This window comes from Cimex lectularius, unplaced genomic scaffold, assembly GCF_000648675.2.
Source record: "Cimex lectularius strain Harlan isolate CLEC.00 unplaced genomic scaffold, Clec_2.1 scaffold160, whole genome shotgun sequence".
In the NCBI taxonomy this organism is placed as follows: domain Eukaryota; kingdom Metazoa; phylum Arthropoda; class Insecta; order Hemiptera; family Cimicidae; genus Cimex; species Cimex lectularius.
In genome coordinates, this window is record NW_019392776.1 from 1,185,026 (window position 1) to 1,203,492 (window position 18,467).

General features: G+C 35.3%; 1 protein-coding gene across 6 annotated transcripts in view; it reads right to left on the reverse strand.

Moving 5' to 3' along the window:
• Positions 1–18,467, reverse strand: part of LOC106673128 (LIM/homeobox protein Lhx5) — a 301,938-nt gene that overhangs the window by 157,954 nt on the left and 125,517 nt on the right. The window lies entirely within an intron of this gene.

The window sequence follows — 18,467 nt, forward strand, 5'->3', positions numbered from 1 at the left end:
TTGTCCATTCATCAGCAGTTTACCTCCTTATTCACCTCTTTATGTTACGGCTTTGTTTATTTTTTCCAGGATTCTTTTCGGAAATAGTTGAAAAATCCATTTATTGTTAAGTTTTATAAGTTGGCCTGCTAGTTGTCCATTTATCAGCAGTTTGTCTGTATATTCACCTCCTTCGAATGCGTTTTTTATATTCTTACCCGATTTAATTTCAAGTTGAAGGATATTGTCTGTTGAAGAATATTCAGGTTCCATGAATCAAAATTCTTTGCCTATCGGCTGCCGGTTTTTCACTCAACAAATAAAAAGAAAGACGTTTTGAAGTTGAACCGATTTTATAACTTTTTTTTGGGAGCAATAAATAGCCCGAAAATTGAAACTTTCCTACTCGGGAATAACAAACGTGAGCTGGAGAGAGATGAATTATGTTGGCAAGGAGTGAAGGTCTTCTGGTAGTCGGGGGGGTCGGAGTACGGGCAGGACGGGTTTAGAAAGGAATAGTAGCTCTCGGTTTAATGGCATCACGGACTAGTTGATCTAGCTATCAATAGAAAGGAGCGCCAGCACGTAAACGCTCTTTGGCATTTCTACCCAAGGAGGGAAGCATTATCTTCCGAAGAACGGCTTAAACTTGAGCCTCAAGAACTCTACTTAAGCCCAGGCGAGACTATAATTAGACGAAATTCGGAAGGCTTTTTTTTTTCTTTCTTTTTGTTAACTAGGAAGGACATTAACCCATAACACCCATTTTTTCTTAGACCCTGTACGGTCGAATTAAAACTTTTTTTATTGGATTTATTATCGCAATTGTGTGATTTTTTGAACTGAAAATCCACGGGTTCTTCCCTATCTCCCAGATTGCCTTTAAAAACTTTCCGCACTGTTGTTTTTTTCCGGATAATTTAACCCTTTACTACGAACGAGATGAATTGGAAAACCGAACCTCACAATAAAAAAAATAAAGTTTTGGTTTGTTTTTTCAATCACACATTAATTCCAACATTGTACCCATAAGACACAGATTGAAGAAAACCGGCCAACACATGCACTCGGTATGAGATTAGGATAGATCAAAAGCTTGGATGGGAACTTTTGGAAGTGTGATCGGATCAGTTCGGTTGATAAAAAATGAGTTCATTGATGTAGTAAGGAGCTTTGGAAATTTGAGGACTTTTGATTGGATTGCTTGGCGGAACTGCAGTTCCACACCGTATGTCCAAAATGATCGCAGAAATGTCTTGTATAGAGGAAGACTTTTAACCTTTAAGTAATGATGGTCTTGGGATAGGAAGGAAAGTATTCATTATAAATGGACTTTTCATCGGAAGAAGCATGATACTCGGACAACACAGGTTAAGAGAAAACACCGCTGCCGCTCAATATGAGGGATTAAGGGGCGAGGAGGTCTCGAGGTCGTAATTTAAGGCCACAGGATGGAAAATTGTATTTAAGGGATTATGATGGATAGAAAGCTTAGATTGAGGTTACATGGATTCAGGTTAGAAGACATGCGGAGCCATCCTGTGGTGTAAGGATGTGTAGGACATTCAGCATTATACATGGTAGGATAAGACCACATTTTAAATTTTCTTCCATGAAGGGCTGCCGCACGTAAAGGATTAATTTATTTCGAACTAGATGAGAGGACAACAGATTAAACCAAACCAGTATGGGTTAAGATGGGTCGAAAGACTCGTGTAAAAATTCTGGAAGGATCGGATCCTTTTACAATATTTTTAAAAATAATTCTTTATTATAATTTACTTTTAAAAAAACTTTCGTTGATGAAAAGTGTGTTAAGTCTTTGTGAGGCCTCACTTGTGCCCAAGGACTTTTCATTAGAAGAATAGATATCCGGAGGACCCAGGTTAAAAGAAACCAACCATCATCCGAGGATAAAGTATGAAGGATTGATTTTTTTTCTTTTTTTTTTCTTCGTTTTGGAACATTCAGCAAGAGTACGGACCTATGAAGTATCAAATTCCGTTTTTTAGCATGACTAGAAGTTCATAAAGCAATAAATAAATAACAAGTAACGAGAGCAATAAAGATTGAATGACACAATACTAAGAATAAAAAATTTCGGTGCGAAGACAACAACAGCAAAGGATAACAACAACATTGAATAAATAAAGGTGCAGACCTACCAAACAACAAATTACATTTTGACAAATGTGAAGGATTGATGGGTGAGGACATTGTCGTTTAACGCGACATGGATGGGAAATTGAATTTAAGCTTAGGCTGTAGGATTAGGATAGATCGAAAACTTGCATTGGGGGAGTTGGATGTTTGAGGTTACTTGAATTCAGGTTAGAAGACATGCAGAGTCATCCGGTGGCAATAATGATCATGGGATGTGTAGGACAATCAACAGCATAAATAGTAGGGTGGGATCGCATATTAAATTTTCTCCCGTGAAGGGCTATCGCGCATAAAAGGTTTATTTCGAATTAGATAAGACGAAAGTCAACAGAATTAAACCAACCCAATAAGGGTTATTATGGATCGAAAGATACTTCTGGAAGGATCGAATCAGTCCGTTTACAAAAGGTATGCTGAAGGGTTTTTTTAATGCCACAGTAAAACTTGCCTGAGGATTTTTCATTTGAAGGAATTCGCTGGATTTTGAGTTGGCTGAATTCCATAGTTCCACAGCGTATGACCAAACTGGTCGCAGTAATGTTACCTGTGATTTCGGTACTAAAAGTCCTCGTAGTTGTCCAAATCTGTTAAGTTTTCTCTTACTTGGTCGCGATTCTAGTCTGCTTTCTAGGTTTACTCCTAAGTACCTAATTTGATAACCTTGTTGTTTATGTACAGTGGAGGGTTGTATCCTTTTTAAAAAAGATGGTTCCTACTCACACTAAGTAACATACTTAATGTGAGTAGGAACCCTCTTTTTTAAAAAGGATTGAACTCCACACTCACCCCATCATTTATAATTTCTATGTGGAGGGTTGTTTCCTTAATTAAATCATGACCTCCAGTGATAGTCGTCATAGTTAAAGATAACATCAACTACCACTAACAACAACACCTACAAAACGAAAAGATACAGCTAACTATGATTTCTATGAAATCACTCAAGAAAAAATTCAAAATTGGTGCAATTTATTGCCCACCTTAAATCTGACAACTACACAAACTTTCTGAAAAATCTATGAGTGAGATACATTGTAGGTGAGTAGTTCGATGCAAAAACTGTCGAGTGGGTGTCAAGATTAACAACTAAGAAAGGCGATCGATATGATGAGATGCAACTATCATAAACAGGTAAGCCAACTTATTGGCCAACAGATAATAATAAAATACCAGATTCGGTAGGTTTTTTTGTATCAAGAAAAGTCTCACCTTACTTCGTTTATGTCGAGGCAAATTTCGATCTAAACTCTCTCCACTCTCGGAATCATGTTAAGACTACATAAAGGGTTAGTCAGAAAACGGAAAAGACATAGTATGTTTGTCAGTCAGACAGATGTAGACTGTAAAAGTTTTGTATTTCAAGTTGCAAATACCATCAGGCTAAACGTTAATTTAGAAACAAACCACCAGCCTGATCGTGAAGTAGAAAATTTTAATATCATACAAGATGCAGTTGGGAATAATACAAAATACTAAAGTACTAAAAGAATACCTATAAGCATCCCCAAAAATTAGATACTTGATTCAAGAAAAAGGAAAGCTACAAGACGATGGCTAACACATTTACAATTCATTTAAACCAAATGGCATATGCTCAAATCGTCTCTTAGATAATCCATCCAGTTTTTGGTTGGAAGGATTTCGCTGGCTATTTGATAGCTTGGCGCAGCCCCACAGTTCATACCTTATGTCCAAAGTGGTCGCAGTGATGTCTTGCATAGTGATAGTTCAAAACATATTTCGGTCTTCAAAGACTGGTTAAAGTTTTCTGAGGATTTCATGTCAATGTGATGACTAGTCATAAGTCCTAAATAGGTGACTTAAACGGAATTCGGTAGGTCCTTTTTGATATATATCTGTTTTTGTTTGTTTTTTCAATGTAAAATATACACCATGCAAATTTTTTCTCATTCAACGTCAACTCTCATTTCAACTTCACTTTTTGTAAAGTCTTTGGAAGTAAGTTTTAAGAGTTCGATTTGTCAGTGGAGTTCCACTCCGGAAGGAAGGAAATGTTGGTCTAAGGCGAGTCATTGTATGTCCTTTCAACCGGTTCGTAGCACCCGATATAGTTCTATAGTGAGGCGGATCACCTTTGAATAGCTGTTGAAAAACGCAGGGACAACCGTGGAGACAGACAATTACCGGTTATGAGGAGCCGCTCGCTCTGTCGCCTGTAAACATGCAGAAAAAAATACGCGTTCGGTCCCGAGCTGAAAACAGAACGGGGTGAAATAAATCGCGATTGAAAACATAATGGAATTTTCTTTGTTTCGTGTGGGCACATGTTTAAAAAGAAAATTTTAATCATTTTTACCCTCCCCTTAAAGCAAAAACAATCAGTTTTCATATACAATAAAAATTATTCATCTCCTCCTGAGTGTTTTTTAAATTATTGCTAGTTACAGATTTTTGCCTATTATTTCTTTACAAAATGTAAAAAGAATCCTCTAATACAAAGATTTAAAAATTTTATCGTTTTAAGGAAACAAAATACAAATTTTGTCATTACATTTATCAAAGGCAGTACAAATTAATTCATTTTCATCTCACTATTAATACATGAAAAAACGAAGCCATAAAAGGCTTAACAGAGGAATTTTGTTATATTAAGTTTGATTTTTTTTCTGGTAACTGTCTGACATCCTCTGGTATATTAATAAAAAAAATTTACCGCCCTTTATTTACAAGAGTTTTTACATCTCTTAAGGTTCAGCCACTCCTATAGTGATTATTTACAGATTTAATTTTTTTTTTAATCCCACTTTGCTTGTTACAATACATCACACGTAAAATAAATAAGCTTAGGCAATTTTTTTTACGAGGGTTTGCAACAGGAGAGGTTATATCAACTCTCGGAGAGCTGTGTTTTGAAAAAAAAGCCCATTTGTATGTCGGGTTCGAATGCAGGGCCGCTGGATTCGAACCCGGGACCTTTACCTTACAGTGATGAGCGCCGTGTCAACGCCTAAACCGTTGCGGTCACCGACGCCCCTAACAGTCAAAATATTTAATTTAGTAAATGTTTCTTTGCAACATTCCCTGTACTTTTTCCCCTTAGCGCTCCTTGGCTTCGTACTATCGTACATCTAGCCGTTCTACTTATATGTACTTAATTAATTTTCCTGGGGAGTAAAGTGCCACCGGCCGAGCACACCCGTTCCCTGTACTTTAAACTCCCTAAAATTCTAATAGATTTACGTTTTTTGAAGGTTTCATTGGTTGATTGTCGGTTACTACATTATTTTTTGAAGTACAAATTTTCAGAATCATAACATTTGTTTTCTCTCTGTTTAGCAATAGACCATTTTGAACGAACAACTTTTCCAAATTAGATTATTTCGTCCGACCAGCAATCATCAGCATATGCTGTAATGTGAATTGTGGGAAAGTAATTGTAAAGATAGTTCGTGAAAATTATGTACAATATGTGTCTTAGAATCGAACCCTGAGACACTGTTACTCCGATGAAAACCTTTCATTACATTTTACCACTCGCCTTCTATTTTCCAGATCAGACTTCAATACTGAAATGGTATAATGATAATTTTTCTAAAAGGAATCTATGAGATACACAGTCGAAAGCTTTACATTGGAGTAATTACCCTTATTGAATGCATCAATTGAGAAGTTAACAAAACTTAAGCAAATAAGGCTTATGCAGTGTTTTTTTTCCAAATCCCCCGAATTGAGAGTTTGAAAACAAACCATTAGATTCGAAACGTTTAAATATTCCAGATTTTAGACAACACAGGCAGTAGTGAGATTGGTCGGAAATTTTCAAACATATTTGGGTCGCCTCCTTTATGAATTGAGCTAATTATAACAATTTTCAGGTAAACAGGAAATTTATTACATTTAATATTCAGGTTAATAAGTTAAATGAAATATTTTTGATCATCACAAAATTTACTTTTTGCACGCGGCTGTTATTAATTTATTGTAAGGAACTTTTCCCACAAAAATAAAACAAACAAAAACAAAGATACTAGGCAGGTTTGAAAGTATTAAAGTAACATTTGGCTTATACTTTTCCAAGTTCTTGCGTTAGAGTTGAAAGTTCATCAAAATGCTTTCCAAATTTCAAAGAATTATTTGAACCGCTTTGTTGTTTCTGAAGTCTGTATAGTCTGTGCCTAGATTATTGTTTTTATTGCAGCTAATTGGGTTTAGATCATAACACATGATGGTATAGGTTCACCAATCTTTATACACTGCGAAAATAATAAGAAGAAGAAAAGAAAAAAAATTGAATTTATACTCAAAGTGAGTACAAATACTTTGATTGAATTTAAAATTTCTAGCATTGTATAAATTCAATTTTTTTCTTTTCATATTATTATGATTTTTTCCACATCCTACGCGTATTTGTAAAATTTAACCATGTTTATAAGTCCCAGGCCCTGAAGATGATCTCAATAAAGTTAGAAACGTTGGCACGATGAAGAAAATGTTTTTCTAAAACCTACGTCACACCACACCAAGGATTTCCAAATAATCTTTTTAAAATAAAATTAAATTCCAGGACGAGTTTTGGCTTCAAGCCATCGTCGAAAGATGGGTTTTGTCGATGTTTGCAAAGTACTGTTGAGTCCAGGAAGACGACGATAGATCCTTGGAACTTCGTCCAATCCTTCAAGCCATAGATAGTCAGACTTGTTATGATCATGATTCATCGGGTGTGATAAGACTCGATCCGGTGAACCGCGCAACGATAGATTACAGTTTTTCCCTAGGTTTTTACAATCGATTAATGAGACTTTCAAAGGAAAAAAAGTAAAGAGTTGGATCAAAGAGAGAAACCTGGGACGTAGGATGAAAATAAATATTGCTATGATTGTAAAGATGGTTGTATGTGGAGGGCTAAGGCTATTGGGCCCGTTGGGTGCGCATGACTTCCAACTTCTCCCACCCAACTTCCAGCCATCGCTTCCTTATCTCAGCGGGCAAACATCCCAGCCGGTGGTAACTTGCAATTTCATTCATAAGTCGCCTCCACGCCGCCCCCGCAACCGGCAAACAGGCCGACGACGCCTCCCTCTGTTTGAACAGTGTTTTATCTCCCTCTGGACGGACTTTACAAACGGACTTTACCCCCTGGTCTTTTGAGTTTTCAGCAGAGCGAAGACCCTGTAGAGTTCAGAGGAATTTTTGAAACAAGAACAATTGTCTTCGAAGCGTGTGGCCTTTTTGTAATGATGATTGTAAGATGATCCAAAATAATCGCATGGAATTGAAAAAATTTGGACCATTTATAAGAACTAAAACTAGAAAAAAGAACAGAAGAGTCCATAATCGGAAGTTTCACTGTACAAAGAACCTACCATTTACGTTGGGTAACCACCAAAGATGATGTAGTTTCTTTCAGTAAAATTAATCCTTTTCTAACATCAAATTAGACTTTTTTACTTTCAAATCACATCAAATTTCAACTTAACCCTTTTGGGAGTAGCCGAGTGGTTAGCATGAGAGACTCTCACGCCGCGGTCGTGGGTTCGATTCCTACCGTCGCCTCTGGCCCTTTTTTCCCGATAACCCCCAATTTGAACACACAAGAATTCGTACTATGGCTAATATGCAAGATCATAAGGTCAACAAAAAACTTAGATTATTGAAATATGAGTATTTGAGGTAAAATCCCTGAATCGTTGCGTTAGTTCGTTTAAATATAAAATAATTAGGTTCTTATAAGACATATGAAAAAATTGCAATTACGATTAAAAATTATAGAAAATTATATGTAAAAACAGATGATTCCCTCATTGATTCTGATCTTTATGTATATCTTTATTAGCTGATTTGGTCTGTTGGATGAATTAAACGTTAAATTTTATCTTTTTTAATTTCAAATCAACACTTCTTTGAATCAATAAAAAACAAAGGAGAAGGTATGAAATATAAGCAAGTAAAGTAAAATCCCTCATCGTTGCATTTTTTGGTTAAACATAAAATAATTAGGTTCTTATAAGACATATGAAAAAATTGCAATTACGATTAAAAATTATAGAAAATTATATGTAAAAACAGATGATTCCCTCATTGATTCTGATCTTTATGTATATCTTTATTAGCTGATTTGGTCTGTTGGATGAATTAAACGTTAATTTTTTTTCTGTGAAATTTTATCTTTTTTAATTTCAAATCAACACTTCTTTGAATCAATAAAAAACATAGGAGAAGGTATGAAATATAAGGATATAAAGTAAAATCCCTCATCGTTGCATTTTTTGGTTAAACATAAAATAATTAGGTTCTTATAAGACATATGAAAAAAAATTACAATTAAGATTAAAAATTATAGAAAATTAAATATAAAATCGAATGATTCCCTCATTGATTCTGACCTTTATGTATATTTTATTAGCTGTTTTGGTCTGTTGGATGAATTAAACGTTAAATATTTTTTTTCCGTGAAATTTTATCCTTTTTAATTTCTAATTAACACTTCCTTAAATCAATAAAAAAAACTAGAAGGAGGTATGAAATATAAACATGAAAAATAAAAATTTTTATCGTTGCATTTTATAGGTTAAACATAAAATAATTAGGTTCTTATAAGACATATGAAAAAAATTACAATTACGATTAAAAATTATAGAAAATTAACTATAAAAACAAAAGGTTGAATTAAACGTTAGTTTTTTTCTGTGTAAGTTTATATTTTTTAATTTTAAATTAACACTTTTTTTAATCAATAAAAAACTTAGGTGATAGTATAAAATGTAAGTATGTAAAGTAAAATGCCTGCATCTTTTGGATTTTTGTTTAAATATAAATTATATTATATTCATATAATCTCCTAATAATTTAAATAATTACCTATTTATTCTTGATTTTTTTATATATTTTTATTAGATGTTTTGGTCTGTTGGTTGAATTAAAAGTTAAATAGCTTTTTTCCGTAATCCTTTTTGATTTGAAATCAAGCGTTTTTCTTTTCACATTAACCCTTTCTGTAAAGCATAACTTCAAATTAACATTTTGTAATTTTAAATTGAACTTATTTGCAACTTCAAATTAAGTATTTTAAATCAACCTTTTTTAATTTCAAATTTACGTTTTGAACTTCAAATTAACCTAATTTAATTTCAAATTAACTCATCCTCTATACCATTGAAAAAAACTTAATAGATGGTATAATATGTATGCATGAAAAGTAAAATTTCTGTACATTTGATTCTTCTTTTAATTCGAGATTTTAAATATAAAACGTATTCTTATACAAAAAACTGCATGAATATTAATTAAAATTAAATAGATAATAATAGAAAAGTAAAGATAAAAAGACCGGATTCTTTTTTTAATGTGAGAATTTTTTTAAAATATAAAATTGTTTCTTGTATAAAATATGAAAACTAGAAGATTCGGTTGATTATATACTTAATTGCATATAACTGTTTATTTTATTAATTTTCGAGTGGCCTTCTAAGATCCCAATTACTTATATTTTAACTAAATTGGCAAGTATACAGGAATTTTACTTTAGAAGCTTATATATCATACCATCTACTGGGGGGAGGTTTAATTTACGGGTAAATTTGAAATTTAAAAAAAGTTAATTTGAAGTTACAAAAAGTTAACTTGAAATTAAAAAGGGTTCATTTGATGGGAAAAAATCAATTCTTCGATTCTGTTATCATTGCGGATCGATCTGGCCAGATTTTATGTCGTTACATTTTTGCATATGGATAATGCTAAATAACCAAAGGTGAATAGGTTTTTTTGTGTGTGTGTTTTGGCGAGGCAGTAACATTTTGAACAGTTCTTGTTGAAAAACAAAACAAAAAACACGTGATAAATGTATTCTAAGGAAAATAGTGACCCACGTTCAACATATTTAAAACAAATAAATAAATGAATAATAATAATAAATAAAGTTGATTGGAACTTATTTATACTTGGCCTAGGACATGCTTGTCCGTCGGGAAAATCTCTCGTGGAAAGACCATTTTTCAACTAATGGAAACCTGGGTGAGAGATCATGACTTGGAAAGGCGTGGAAAAGAAGCCTTTTATGGACTTTTATTGGGTAATTGAAGTGAAACGACAGAAAAATTGTAAAACGAAATACACCGACGATTTGTAGGGCGAGCCGTCATAAACAGACTTGAATTTTGTCCCGGAGCTTTTACAAATGCCTAATTGCCGTTTCGTCCGCCACAAGGTTTTCCATGCATTAATTGAACAAGAGTGTGAATCGGTCTATTTCACATGTGATTCTTTACGCCCACCTCCTCGACACATCCATTAACATATTTCCGACCATTCCACAAGCTTAATAGAACGAACCAAGAATCAAGGAGACATGTCCGGGTGTACATGAGCTTTTTCGTAATGTTGAGTCAGAAAGAAAAATGTTTTTAAGTGGGTAGCGACCAGTTTTTGCGGGAACCAAATTTTTTTTAACTTTTTTGTTAAACTGAATTTCTACTAAACTTCATTTTGTTCCTTGAATAACTCTTAAATCAAAAGAAAAACATGACAAATAAAGTATTTCCGATAATCATAAAATTTACAGTTTACACGTGACAGTTATTAATACATTTTAAGGTACTTTTTGAAGAAAAAAACCACTTGAAGATGATGAGAATATTAGGAAGGTTTGATATTATTCAAGTAGCCTTTTCGATGATTTTACTTTTTCTATGCATTGAGTGAGAGTTGGAATTTCATCAAAATGCATGATTTCCAACTTTGAAAAAATTATTTGAACCACTTCTAAAGCTCGGAATTTCACTGGACAAGTTTCATTCTTTATGAAAAGGTAATTTAAGTTAAAAAAAATGTTGTAGTCAGGAAATCTAAGACATGAAATTAAAAACTGTATATATAAACATTTTAATTTACTTTACTCCTGCTTACATTTCATTAATGCTTGTTTTGCCACAGATTAACAAGATTCTATTAAAATATTTAAGTATAAACAATAAAAAAATATTAGCATAGTTATCGCAAATTTGGCAATTATTGTTCAATAATTTTTCAAGAGAAAGTTCCCCTTTAATTTTTATTTTTTCTTCGATATCCCCGATGTGTTGGTCTGACATTTTCGGCATTTCGCCATTTTCAGAGGTCGGTCAAGGATATAAGCAGGTCGAGGAAAGACAAAAAACCACCACTGTGCAATATAGGAGGTGCCATATTTTAATTTTACACAAACACTTTGATCTCATGAAAGACGCCTCATTTTACAGAGACGCAGTGAAGATGTCGAAATGGCAAAATTCTTCTGATGGACCAAAGAGCAGAAGATGAGCCTGAAAAAAAATGATCGGTAACCACCAAATTCCAAAGTCTGGGATTGGTGGATGTCAAGTTTACGTACATCCTATATTATACTTGGTAGGATTGTTGTCTGTCCTCGTCCTGTTTAAACCTGACCGACCCCTGAAAATGGCAAAAAATGAACCAATGGTAGTTTTAACTCCAGGACTTGAAATTCTTCATTTCTAAGGATACTGTGTTCTATTTATTTAATTTATTCTAACAAAGAAAATTCGTGAAAACGATTAGGGAAATCACTAAAGAGGAATAAATGCCAAAATTCTTCTGATATACAAAAGAAGAGAAGATGAGGCTGAGAAAAATGATCTGTAACGACCAAATTACAAAGTATGGGTTCGGTCGATGTCAAGTTTACGTACATCCTATATTATACAGTGGTGGGTTATTCTTCGCCCTGCTTATAACTCTGACCAGGTAATGAAGATGGCAAAATGCCGAAAAACGTCTGACACCAAAACAACGTAAATACACAAACGAGAAAACTAAAAAATAGAGTAGTTTGGTCGATAAGACAGACACGTTTTTGGCACGTCCTGTATTATAAAGTAGTGGGATTGTTGAATTTCTTCCCCCTTCTTATAACTCTGACCAACCAATGAAGATGGTAAAATGCTGAAAAACGTCTGACATGCCAAAATAACGTAAAAAGACAAACGAGCAAATTACAAAATCTAGGGTAGTTCTATTTTTGCTATATTGAAGGGTGTTATACAGTTCGTTATTTATTTGTCCAAATCAATTAACCGACAGAAAGACAATCAACTAATGAACAACGAATAGGAGCAATTTATCACTTATGATGGATGCAATAAAAGGAACCTGGGCTATTTTTAACCCCTAGGACATAATTATTCCTTTCTAAGGATACTGTGTTCTATTTATTCAATGTTAAAATTAATTGAACAAAGGAAACGCGTGAAAACAACTAGGGATTGGCAAAGACGCCCTAGGTGATGGCTTCTAGGAGGAACTCCTCAAAGACGTGATATAAAAGACATCTCGAATTTTTTTACATTAATTTTTTTTTGCCGAGCTCTGCTCGAAGTAAAACCCCTGTTGACTCCGTTGGAAAGAGAGAGACAGAGAGAGTGAGAGAGTGAGAGAGAGTGAGAGAGTGCGAAAGAGCGAGAGAAGAAAGAGTGTGCTCTGAGCAATATTGATTTAACCCCACCCCCTTCTCGGCACCCCAGTTTTCTGCCCCCGGTCCTGGAACCCCCGAAAGCAAAATGGCGACGTACTCAAGGCCTATACAATTCTACGATATTCGACCGCATTTATTTCTTCTGCCGCCCCCGGCAACCGCCGCCCCCGCATCTACGGCACTTCCTCCTTCTCAATTAACTTATCGCACCCCTCCCTCTATTCTTCCTAAGGACTATCTCGTCCCGCGGAGTTTTCGGAAATTTTCTCTCTTCCGTGAGATCTAAGTTTTTTTTTTATATATCTAATTGTTTTAACATCAAAGGCCAGTTGTTGGAAAACCTTTTCCTTAGTCAAATTGACCAGCGAAGGATTTTCCCCATGAACGCAAACTTCACTAATTGCACTTTTAAATCAACTTCCTTTTAAAATGTGACGGTTTGTAAACAAAAAACAATCAACAACTCACGTAGGCAGCTTTTGTTTTAACTTTACATCAAAATCATTTTTCAATAGATGAAATAATCAGCAGTTTTATTTCCAATTATAACAAATTATTATCTCCTGCTATGAATGTTATTTTTAATCTTCGATTAACTATTAGAAATCTTTGATGATCATTTTGTTCGGCCTATTCATTTCGGCATCTTCAGTTGTCGGCCAGGGTTATAAGCAGGATGAGGGAGTAAAAAATCCGAACTGTATAATATAGAACGTCCCAAAACGTGACTGTCATAGTGATGGTTAGGGATGGTTAGGGACCCTAACCATTTCGTATTGACCAAACTGCCCTAGATTTGATAATTTGGTCTTTACCGATCATTTTGGTCTGCCTGTCTTCGTTGGAGCGCTCCGGCTCATAAGCAGGGCGAGGAGAAATAACAACCCGGTATATAATGCAGTATGTGGCCTTTTAATAAGGCCTGCGGGGTGATTAACTTGCGGTCTCATCTTCTATTCTTCGGCCATCTTCAGCGATTGGCCAGGGTTATAAAGAGAATGAGGAAAAACAACAACACCTATATAATGATGTAGGCTGTTATTGAGGTCGTGTCTGACACCAAACCGAATGTGAAGACCAAAATACAAACCGTACTTTGGTCGGAATGTCAGACACGGTATCGATCACGATATCGGTATAAATCCCGCGGTCGTGGGTTCGATCCCCACCGTCGCCTCTGGACTTTTTCTGACGCCTACGGGGACCGGTGGCCGCAATTGAAAGAAATTGACACGGCACTCATCAATGGAAGGGGCGGGATCGGATTTCAGCTACCCTGAATTTGGTCCCAACCCCCTTCAAAAATGAGTTTCTTCGATATAAGAACACCAGTACAATGGGGGCGAGCCCTCCCCCAAAATACGGAGCCAGGGATAAAGTACAATAAGCTGTACAGCTCAGCTGCAGTGCTCAGGAGGGAACTCCTCCAGTACCTGGTATCAAAAAAAAAAAAATTCGGTACTTCGCTTTCTCCAAAAGTCGATCGTGTTATAAACAGGCCACTCTATAATATACGAGGTGCGAAAACATGTCATACATAATTTTACCCCTTTGAACATATAAAAAAATGCTTGACTTTACAGACAATAGACGAAAGCAGTGTTAATTGTCCCCACTAAAGCTCGGATTATAAATTCTCAAATTCCCATTCTGTACCACTTTATTTCATAATTAACGCCGGGTTTCATTTCAATAAGCTGCAAAATACGGTCATAATCGGGGGTTATTTAATCACACGCCTTGAAGAAATCCACTCAGACTATCAGTATTTTGGAGAATGCTTGGCATTAAAGCCCCCCCCCCCCAAGCCGCAATAAGTTGAAGCTAACTAAAGTTAATAGTCAGTAAAATTCATACTTTCTCCACAAAGTTTTCAAAATTGATCAATTTTATCATTATTTTTTTAACCATTTCTCCTTTCCAAATCACACTATATCAAGGAAAGTTGCAGGTTATAATATATCAGTCAATAATTTGTTTTTTGTTTTTTATCTAGGATAAGAAAATACATGTAGGAACGTATTAAATTAGGCTAAACAAATAAAAATTTGCAAAAGTAAGTAGACACTTTCAATAAATTAGGTTTAAAAAAATTTTTTTTAAACTTTTCCATATACATTTTCGTGGTCAATTGACCATGCTACTTCTTTCAATCAATTAATTATTCTTTCTACGTAACGTCTTGGTGAGATAAAAAAGTCAGTGCCACGACCGGGATTCGAACCCACGACCTTCGGCTAAATGCACCGCTACTCTACCCCTTGAGCTATCGTGACTTCGATCCTCTCGGACACCAACTCTCCATCTCAACCAACAACCGTTCGAATTTTCCCTCTTTTTTAAGTTTTTAAAAATCTTAAATACGAATTTTCATCACAAACAAAAAATATACAATTTTAAGCTGGATTAATCGGTGTCAATTTTTTTAATCTGAATTCAAGGTAATGAGGACCGTTGTAAAATTAGATTGTTCTTCTTTCGACCCATGTCAAATTATTTTCGATTTTATGACAATTGAAATGAGAAAAATAAAGATGAAATCAACAAAAACTCCTTGAAAGTTTTATTTTATATCCCCGGTTCTAATTTATTTACAGTCTCGATTTATGCCGATTCATGAAGTTTATCGGGTGCTCAACTCGCGCGAAGTTTCCGGTGGATCGGTGGCGTCCTTTTAAAGTTATCTCCATTTTTGTGATTTTGGCACACAAAAAAATGGACGGTAAAATTTCGATGGGAAAAGACTTTTTTTCATTTTCCCAAAATGTCGAATTCAGGATTTTTTCGAGGTTAAAAAACGAATATCAACTTTTTTTCTCGTTAAACATTTTTTTAACCAACCTCGCTGCGACTGTCGGTCACAAATTATGTATTTCAATATCGAAGATGCCAATTGGCAATTCAGCGGAGGCAATTTTGAAATAGCGACCGATCTGAGTAACGAAGTTGATATTCATTTTTTAACCCGGGAAAACTCCTAAATAAAATTTTAAAGAAAATCAAAAAAATATTTGATACTAAATATTTCTGCGTTGCGAATTCGCCATGGAATTTTTTTCCGAAAATCGCAAAAATGGTGATAACATTGAAACGACTCCACCGAGGTAATGGACACTTTACAGTGGTTTAGATCCTTATGAACTAAGTAAATAAACTAAAACCTGAGATAAAAATACTTTAGATGTTTTTGTTCATTTTATCCTTATTATTCTTACCTATAATAGTGTAAAATTTCAATATTGTTGACACAGGCTGAAAGACGATCAATCCGGCTTTCCAACGGATTATAAAGGATAAATTTGGATAAAATTCGGATAAGCTATGATTTTTTAATGGGAACAATAGGACAGAGAAAAAAAATTGCTCCCGGGTAAACCAGCTTAAAAATTTCAATTTTTTTGTTTGCTATAAAAATTCGTAGTTAATAGCTTTAAGTGGACGTCGGTGGTCACAACGGTTTAGGCGTCCACAAGGCGCTCATCACTGTAAGGTAAAGGTCCCGGGTTCGAATCCAGTCGCGCTGCATTCGAATCCGACACTTAAAAATGTGTTGTTGTCTTTTTTAAAAACATCGGTAGGTTGATTTGACCCCTACTGTTGCGAATCTTCGTTTTAAAAAATAAATAAATAAAAAGCCTTTTTTTTAACCTAAAGTGAATCAGATTTTTTTTTACAAAAACAATTTTTCTGTCCAGCTTTCATAAATATATAGATTATTTATATCAAGCTTTTCGCCTTCCAGCTTCCGTTTTAGGGTTTTTACCTATTTAAGGGTTTTATAGGCTTCCTAAAACTAATCTGAATTGTTTTTTTTATTTTTTTTTTCAAAAGGAATTTTTTCAGCTTAGTTTAGTGGAAGCGTAATAGCACATTCGGCGTCTAGGGCCTGATGATGATTTTATTCGAAAACCACAAAAATTGTCGTAATTATGGAACAGCACCAATGATCTACTGGCAACTGTACAGGGGTTCAGAAGCCTACAAAAATATATTTTAAAAAATTTGCGCAACTATTGTGTGTGTATTTGTAGCATTTTACAGCCAGCCAGCTTTCTTGGCCTTCTGATTCCCCATTTTGAAAAATCCTTCCTTTTCAAAACTTTGAAGGAGTTTCCTGCATTTTCTATTCTTCTTATTTTACGAAGACCTTATGTTCTGTGGCTCCAGGGTGGGGTTTGAAGTGTGAGAAACCGTACTATGATAAGAAAGTAAATCTGTGGCCCATCGAGCAATTAATTCATAAGAAATTTTGTTAAAACGGTCAGGGAAATAAGCAGGGCGAGGATAAACAGCAAACCACTGTATGATATAGGAAGTGGCCTTTTCTTGATGTCTGCGGGGTTATGAAATTGCAAATTGGTCCGATTTTCTTTCTCCAGCCATCTTCAGCTATTGGTCGGGGTTATAAGCAGGGCGAGGAAAAACAATAAACGACTATATAAATACAGGATGTGACCTCTTGGTTGGCTTTTTTAAACAATCAACTGCCATGGAAATACTTAGTTAAAAAATGTATGTCTGAGTATTAGTAACTTTCGTGGAAATGTAATGAGAGACTCATGGCAGAAATAAATAAATTTCAGGAGTAAAAAAAGGTATTCGAAGCGCGGTAGAAGACCATAAAAATCCCATGGGCGGATCTTGGGTTTCTTATTATCGGGTGGACGGGTGTGGGGGAAGGGTGACGGAGAAAGGGAGATAAAAGGGGGATGGGAGGAGGGGATTATGCTAGAAAGGAGGTGGGGGAGGCTCCTGGAAATTCTTATGTTGAACCGAGTTTACCCCCCATCGCCATCGACCACCTCAACTCTCTCTATCCGTGACTCGACGGTCTGTCCGAAATTTCCAAGTTTACGAGGGAAAACGGGGAAAGTCTCCTAAGGGCGGTTGACGACTGACAGGTTAATTACGAAGGGTTGAACTTATTTTCTCATGGCTCAGGGGAGGGTAAGGGGGTGATTAATACCGATGTCTTGCGTCCTGCTCCCGGCCCTTTTACTGGAAGTGTCAGTCATTCCGGCGGATTTCTTCTGTTTTCCGAACAAAACAAAGCTCTAAATTGAACCATCTCCCTCGCTGAAAAAAACCAAAAACAAACTTTCTCAGGTCGAAGAGGACGCTGATTCTCGACAAGACACCGAATAGAATAAAACGCTCAACTATTTACTAACAAAATGAATAATTTCATCCTGGAAAATAACTCTGATCCAAATATTTCGGTCCGTTTAACCCCGCTGTTTCATCTTTTCCACATATTCAATATTGGGTGAGACAAGGTCAAAAGTAAACATTTGAACAAAATGTCGAAAGTTCAGACGGCCAAGCTGCAAGTTAGCTCTTGAACTCATCCTGGGCCATTTTCTCAAAATGATAAATCTTCAGAATTACAATTTAACGGCATTTCATAATTAGAAAGTCTAAAATACCAACACATTATTAAGAAAATTTCATAAATTGAATGGCATTTTCGCTCTCATTTTTTTCCACCTGAGGTTGAAAGTGCCAACGGGTATATCGTGCAAGTGACGATCGCACGTCCGATTTGACGTACTAATTGGTCGAACGAGTCTGCCCTATCGAACAAACATGTCAGTAGCCACGAAGGCGTTCGACCGTTGCCGGTTGACAGGCCACGGAAACGCATAAAACACTTCAAATGCGAAAGTATTGAAAACGTTAAAGCCGAGTGAAAACCAAGACAACGCAGGAGTCAATTTACAATTTAATTACGAACGCAGGGATGGTGTAAAAAAGGAAAATGAAAGTTTTATTTTCTTTCCGAGTCTTTGCCAAAGGGAAAAAATTAATCGTTTTCGATGCCAATATTCAAAGTGTACATTGAACGTTCAGTGGAAAGCTCAAAAAAGGTAAGCTCAACAATCGGTCGTGAAAAGTAATA